Source organism: Jaculus jaculus, chromosome 18, assembly GCF_020740685.1.
Source record: "Jaculus jaculus isolate mJacJac1 chromosome 18, mJacJac1.mat.Y.cur, whole genome shotgun sequence".
Lineage (NCBI taxonomy): Eukaryota > Metazoa > Chordata > Mammalia > Rodentia > Dipodidae > Jaculus > Jaculus jaculus.
This window is the reverse complement of record NC_059119.1, coordinates 1,109,005-1,116,146: the sequence shown is the minus strand read 5'-3', so window position 1 is coordinate 1,116,146 and position 7,142 is coordinate 1,109,005. Positions and strand designations below refer to the sequence as shown.

Sequence of the window (7,142 nt, the reverse complement as noted above, 5' to 3'; positions counted from 1 at the left end):
AAATCGTTACAAACCGTGGATAATAATAACACTTAAAGTTTCCTTTAAGGAATATTATTTCCCTGTGCAAAAGCTCTTTAAGTTGCTGCGGGGACTCTTAAGTGCAAAAATCATTTTGTGGAGACTGTGGAGGCATAAGGGACCTCTGAATACGTGAATGCAGTTCATTTATTGTGGCTGAGTCAGGAAGTACACACTGGGGAATAAGGAAGTCAGTGTTAACATCATTCCAATTCCAGGACTAGACAACCAAATTCATTTTAGGTTAAAATGTCTCGGTGGGTTTGAACTTACTTTGCAAAATAATTGGTGATGAGCGAAAAATGAGAGTGGACTTCCCCCTCCCGAGAACCAGGTGTTGAGGGCTGGGTGGTCCAACACCGTACGCGCGCACAGAGCGGACAATCATCTGCACCTGTCCCGCCGCGCGTGATTCTGCAAGTCCACCCTAGGCCAGAATGCCACAGCTGCTCGGCCTCAGATGAACCGCGGGTTCGAGACTCCGCAGCGCCACCAGCGCTCTCTCCCAGGTCCTCACAGTGCCGGCCGCAGCCAGCCCAGTGTGCGTGGTAACCGGTGGGGCGGGGAGATCTGGCGCTCACCCTGCGGGCTCCGCGGCTGCTGACGTCCGCTCTGGCCTCTCAACGTGGCTTTCTCTGCGCAGCAGAGGGACAGACTTTGTAGCAGTCACTTTATCCAAAACTGGCAGTCGACAGCTCCGATTCCCTCTGTCTGGCGCTGCGTTGGTTTCCATCCTCTCTGCACGGAGTCCTCGCCATCCTCGCCCGCGGGAGGCGCGTTGGGTGCTCGCACTTGGCATTGAGCCCGCAGTTGTCCCCGTGCCCTGTGCTTTCTGGTGGCCTCGAAGACTAAAGATTGCGAGGTGTGCCTAGGGATCGCTCTGGGAACAGAGAACCACCTCTCCCCATTTTTCTCAGACCACGCATCAGCATCCTCCGTGGATCCGTTCCCGCAACTTGTCCTGCGTGTGGGTGACAGCGTCAAAGTTTTTCTCCCTTACTCGAGACACCGATCCTTTCGATCCCTCCTCCCCCGCTGTCCCTGCCAGGCCTGCTGTGCGGGGTGAGGGGATCCCAGGGCGCGCGTGGTGTGAGCCTGGCACGGTCAGGGCGAAGCGGAGGGAAGGAGCTGCGGCCAGAGGCTCTCTCGCTAGGTGACCCTTTGCTAAGTGATCGAGCTCGGTGAGCGAGAAGAGGAGAAGCCCGAGCCTTCCTTCCGGGGCTCAGGTGCCAGCACACTGGATTTTAATCACCTTCCTGATTACGCGCTTCTGCTCTTTCAACTGGGAACTCGGGGAAGCGAAGCGCCTGGCTGGTGGGCGCGCTCTGCGGGACCTCGGCTCCAGGCAGCTTGCAAGGTGCGTCCGTGGCTGCGGAAGAAGCTGAGTGGAGGACGGCGGATGCTCGCTGGAGCTTGCAGGTAGGCTAGGAATGCACCCTGTTTCTCGGGGCTGAGCTGGGAATCCAGTTGGTTTCAAAAAGCTAGGACAGCTTTAACCCTCATTTCTCTTCCCACCCTCCATCTTCCAGATTCAGATTATATGAACAACCAAATGCCATTCTCCACGCCCAGGTGCACAACCCCTCCGCTCATCCGGAATAGGCTCATTCCTCGCATGGTGGTGCTAGGGGCCATGAGCTTCCAAGAGAAGTTGATATCTTGCCCAACTTGATTTTATTTAGTTCACTGAAGGATGTGTTTCCTGTGGGCAAGGATTATGGGAAATAAATGCCACTGTCCGTTAAGACTAAAACATCAGCTTAAAGCTCACCTTCTTTCACCCCCAAAAGTTTCCCCTTATGCAAGTTTTCTTAATGTCTAGATGTGGTGGCAAAAGACTTGCACAGTCTCATTGAATGTAAATAGTAGATGGATCTCCATCTTCTATTGTAAAGGGCAGGATAAAGGACATTGTAGCCTCTCTCTCTTTCTCTTTCTCTATTCTGACTGTCTCTCTCTATAGATAAACAGAGGAACAGTTCTGTAATGTACAGAGATAGTGACCTACTTGCTGTTTTTGCCTGAAGTTTTTTATTTAGATATTGATCCCTTTTGATTTAAGTAACAATTTGCGATAAGAATGAACTAAATATCTGGAAAGCATGCAAAACAGAAAGATAAGGTTTCATTTAAAAGTGTGTCGCTGACCCTTACACATTCATAATAGGAATTCCCTGAAATGATGGAAGTGAACATTGAATTTTGGCAAATATTTTTAAGAGTGAATAAACTTTAAAATCTATAGTAAAACTTTGTGATGAGAATATGGATGCTTAGATTGAAACAGAGACAAAAGTTGACTTTTAAAAGGTGTCTGTGGAAAAGAAGGTCTTGGGTTTCATAGCTACAGATGGAAATCAGTGAAATAAATGAACCAGTTAGTATACTGAGCTTGCAGCGCTTGGCTCCATATAGAGACTGCTTTACAATTCATTTCAAACTCATTTGTAGGAATAGAATAATGTTGGTTGGGTTTATCTACTGCTTCAAGTGTGTACTGTAAAAAAGACATCCTTTATGACAGAGGGACACAGAGCCAAGATCTGGACTTAATAAACCTACTCTCCTCCACAAAGTACCTTTCACAAGGGCTACCACTAGTAGGGCTTGGGATTACTGCTTTCCCTTCCCTCTGTCTTTCCTTCTCTCCCTCCTCCCTCCATTTTCATGGTCTTCCAGTCGTTCTCACGTCCTTTCCTTTTACTCTTATAGTCAGGACCTAACTTTCTAGGTCCAGCAGAACCATCCCACCTATATTCTTCTGCACAGGGCTCAGGGCGTCCCAGAGCTCGGTCTTCCTAGGTGGTCAGTGTCTGCACAGTACATCTTGTAAAGTTGTTCAATAGGGAAAAGAAAAGTAGAATTTAGAGGGAGGGAGGAAGGGAGAGAGAGAGAGAGAGAGAGAGAGAGAGAGAGAGGGACTGATTAAGGATCACAAACTGTATGTAGCTTATTGTAGAGAAGAAGGAAATTAACTGAAGCAAAACTTGAAGTATGAGCATGTATGTATTGTTTGTGTGCAAATGGTCTGTGATCTTCAACAAGAGTCATCTGCAGTCTTTGAGATCAACATAATCATATTCATTTAAAAGAACAGATTCTTAGCTTCACAAATACTTTGAAAAGATTTGAAATTACCCAAAGAAATAAGCAGCCCTCATTTGCAATTATTGATTTTTCAAATAAACAATTATAGTCTTAAGAACAAAACAGTTCAGGTAGCACAATTACCTTCTCACACTTAAATAGCTGACTCCTAACTATTGACCCTTAGCACACTGTCTCAGGAGTGTTTGGTTAATTGTTCACGTGGTACCCATGGGTGACTCCAGTGTCTTAGTTCAAGAATCATCCTGTGAAAATTACAGGACTAGTGTTGGTGAACTTGGGTTCCCCGGGGTAAGGTGTCATGCCAGCATGTTGTTATGGCAACTGTCTCTAATTTTTATCTTCTTAACTTTACTCTGTCGTCTTCCCCAGTCAGTGTCACTTCCATCTTCTGCCTGCACTGTGAGGGGATGACCATTCTCAAACGCTGCACTATCTTTTCAGTGTGTGGTCCTTTTGAATATAAATGGATAGTCCTGATACTGAAGTGCTAGGAATGCTTCACCAGCACTGAGTTCTTAGGTTAAAAAAAAAAAAAAGCATTGATGTTTGGTTAGAGGATAATTTGAAGTTATCATTTGACTTTAATTTCCTCATTGGAGTAAGAGTATTTTATATGCTAACTTTTATTTTATGTATTTTCATATTTAACTTTATTCTTAATAATTTAAAATAGTTCAACTAGCTTACATGACAACTTACAAAGAGAAATTATACATTAAAAGTCCAAATGATCACTTTTGAAGTAATCTCCTTATTTTACTTTATTTTAAAAGGTAACAAACCAAATGAAATGTTTAAGGAACTACTGAAGCAATGTGCCCTTTTGGTGCTTTATTGGCTGGAATTTTCATAATCACCTTCATGCCTCCTAATGTCCAGCCAAAGGTGGTTGGCCACCTGGTACTGCACTCTTTTTGAGTTAGTCAGAGATGCTGAAGTATCACAGATCTCTTTTTTTAAGTTTCTTAAGACTTTCTTAGGTCTCTTTCACAGTTTCTTTCTTAAGACCATTTTCTTATGTAATGCTACTTGTACAAGACATGTAATTTTTTATAAAGTTGTATTTATAGCTTCCTGTTGCTTAAAAAGTTTCCACAACAGTCCAGCATCACATTTGATTACAGGAAGAGAGATTTGCATAATTGTATTATAGATGTGCACCTAAAACCAAAATTACTTTGACCAAATGGCACTAACACCAATGCCTTATGAAAATCAAAGAGTTGGTTGACTTTTATTTTATTTATTTATTTATTTTTTGAGGTAGGATCTTGCTCTAGCTCAGGCTGACCTGGAATTCACTATGTAGTCTCAGGGTGGCCTCAAACTCAAGGTGATTCTCCTGCCTCTGCCTCCCAAGTGCTGGTATTAAAGGCATGCACCACCATGCCTGGCTTTGGTTGACTTTTCTTCTATGTGCATGTTGAATAAATTTTTTGAATGTAGGTTGTATACTTTAGTGAACAGTGTCTTCTCTAGGTGGATGAGCATTATAAATTTATTTTTGAATATGTTTTATTTTTGAATTGTTTTACTAAACTCTGAATGATCTCTTTACATACTTAATTGGTAATATCCTAAAAACTCATAAACCTTGGAAGTAAATCATGAAATTAGTTTAATCCTAGCAAAGTAATGTCACCAAAAGTGAAAAATGTTTTGGCTTCATAGAAACCCGAAACCACAGGTGTTATGAAAGATGTATGAAGATTTAATTGTAATCCACAGAGACAAGACTTCCCACCATGGCAAGGATTTGATAAAGTAAGGGCACTGCTGAAGGCCAGCACCTTTCATGCTGTGTAGAAATGTAGAGGGATTGTGTTTGGGAGAAATTAGGACCTTCTTGTTCACACAGACCCTCACTGTGGGGTGAGAGGATGGAGCCACATGGTGGTGCTATTGTGAAGCCTAAATTTCTGAATCATTCCACACTTTGAACTATCTTCAGCTAAATTCACATTAAAGGAAACATGGAATTTTGTCTAATCATCAATTTTCACATATTTTAAAACTTCAAACTAATGTGTAATTATTAGAAGATCTCATTGCCTATTGTTAAGAAAAAACTTCTTAAAATTTATTCTCCAATCTCTGTCCTAACTATGACTCATGGTTTTTATCTTCTGTATTGTTTTTCCATCCTGACATAAATCACATCCTATTTATAGAGGATATAACTTATTAAGGTGATTTTATATGTATAAGAAATATATATTTCTCATCAACTACAATGTATTATTTCTTCTCATCTCTGTCCTGCATTCATAAAATTTGAATAACTCTTGACATATATTTCATTGAGACTTATATTGAATTTACCCATACTGCCTAAAATTTTCAATGTTCCTACACACTAATAGTGATCTACTGGATTCTGTAACAGGATGGCTTTGGATTTAAAAGAGGACTCCTCACAATGATGAGATAACATTCATCTCTTGGGCAGGTTTTGACATGCTTACATTAAAAAAACAAAACAAAACAAAACAAAACAAAACAAAACCTGTTATCACATCAAAAACAAAGCCACAGTATGTAAGAACAGTGTTGTATAGACTTAGATTTGGGATTTGGACAACAAATCTATGACAGTAACATTAATAATATCTGGGGAAAAGGAGTTAAAATTAAGGGATAGGTCAGGAAGGTGGAACTATTGCAGATATTTGGTTTGCTAAGGTTTAGAGTGATAAGGGAAGAAGACACATCTATACTCAGGAAAACAAACTGAACAGGCATAAGGAATAATGGTGCCCAATCTAGTCCACATTCTCTTTAGGGTCAGGGAGAATGTTTGTTTCATGATTCTGAGGTTCATTTGCCAATTTGATAGATTGTTTTATGAAATACCAACTGAAAGATTGGTCCCTGGTGAAAAGTGATTTTCATGAAAAGTTACAACTATACTAGAATTGCCCTCTAAGAGGTACATCTCCTTGGTTACTTTTTAACAAAGTGTGATTGGTCAACTCAAAGAATATAAAAGTCTTAAAATTTATGAAAAATATTTTTACCATTAGAAGTTTTTAGACTGCACTGGTCAGGCACATAATAAAATCAACATATTGACCCATGTTAAATTTCCTTTATAATTTAAGCAAGAGAGAGAAGGTAGTCCAATTGTCAGTTGGACAAGACATTTAACTATCACCAGTGTAAAGAAAGGTTTTCAAAGTTCATTTTACTTATGTCTCAAATACTATGATAATCACAATATATGACATGTAGTTAAGATGTTTATGTACATATGTGTAAAAAAATTCTTCTAAATTTAAATTTTCATCTCTTATCAAACTCTTTTCTCCATTGCCACTAAGAACTGGCTTGTCTGAGAAATTAATTCATGATTAAAGAATCTATGGTTCTGACTCAAACTTGTTCTCTAAGAATATTTTTCAGACAACTAACATGCCAGACATGGTAGCAAATGTTCATATCCCAACATTTGGGATGTGAAAGCAGAGACAGGATATTTGTGAGTTCATAGCCTGCTGGGCTACTGTGTGAGTTCTAAGTCAGTCTGAGTCACATATCAGTATCATGTCTCAAAAGAGCACACAAAAAATAAAAATGATAGAAACAGCCGGGCATGGTGGCACACCCTTTAATCCCCACACTTGAGAGGCAGAGGTAGGAGGATTGCTATGAGTTTGAGGCCACCCTGAGACTACATAGTGAATTCCAGGTCAGCCTGAACTAGGTGACACCCGACCTTGAAAAACCAAAAAAGAAAGAAAAGATAGAAACAACTAAAAAAGAGACACATGCTCTTCAAATTACCATTTACTGATTTTAGTGTTTCTAAAAGAAGACTAAAAATATAATTCCCTGATGAGATTTAATCATTTGATAAATGAGCAGAAGCTAATCACAATTTTAAAAATAATTTTGAGGGCTGGAGAGATGGCTTAGCGGTTAAGCGCTTGCCTGTGAAGCCTAAGGACCCCGGTTTGAGGCTTGGTTCCCCAGGTCCCACGTTAGCCAGATGCACAAGGGGGCACACGTGT

At 40.7% G+C, this 7,142-nt stretch overlaps 1 protein-coding gene across 5 annotated transcripts in view; it reads left to right on the top strand.

Moving 5' to 3' along the window:
- Positions 1–618: 618 nt before the first annotated feature.
- Pcdh15 (protocadherin related 15) overlaps positions 619–7,142 on the top strand; it is a 1,075,820-nt gene continuing 1,069,296 nt past the window's right edge. For all 5 annotated transcript variants that reach the window (XM_045137141.1, XM_045137139.1, XM_045137140.1 and 2 more), the window contains exon 1: positions 619–1,440. The gene's annotated coding sequence lies outside the window, so the exon portion shown is untranslated. The remainder of the gene's footprint in view (positions 1,441–7,142) is intronic.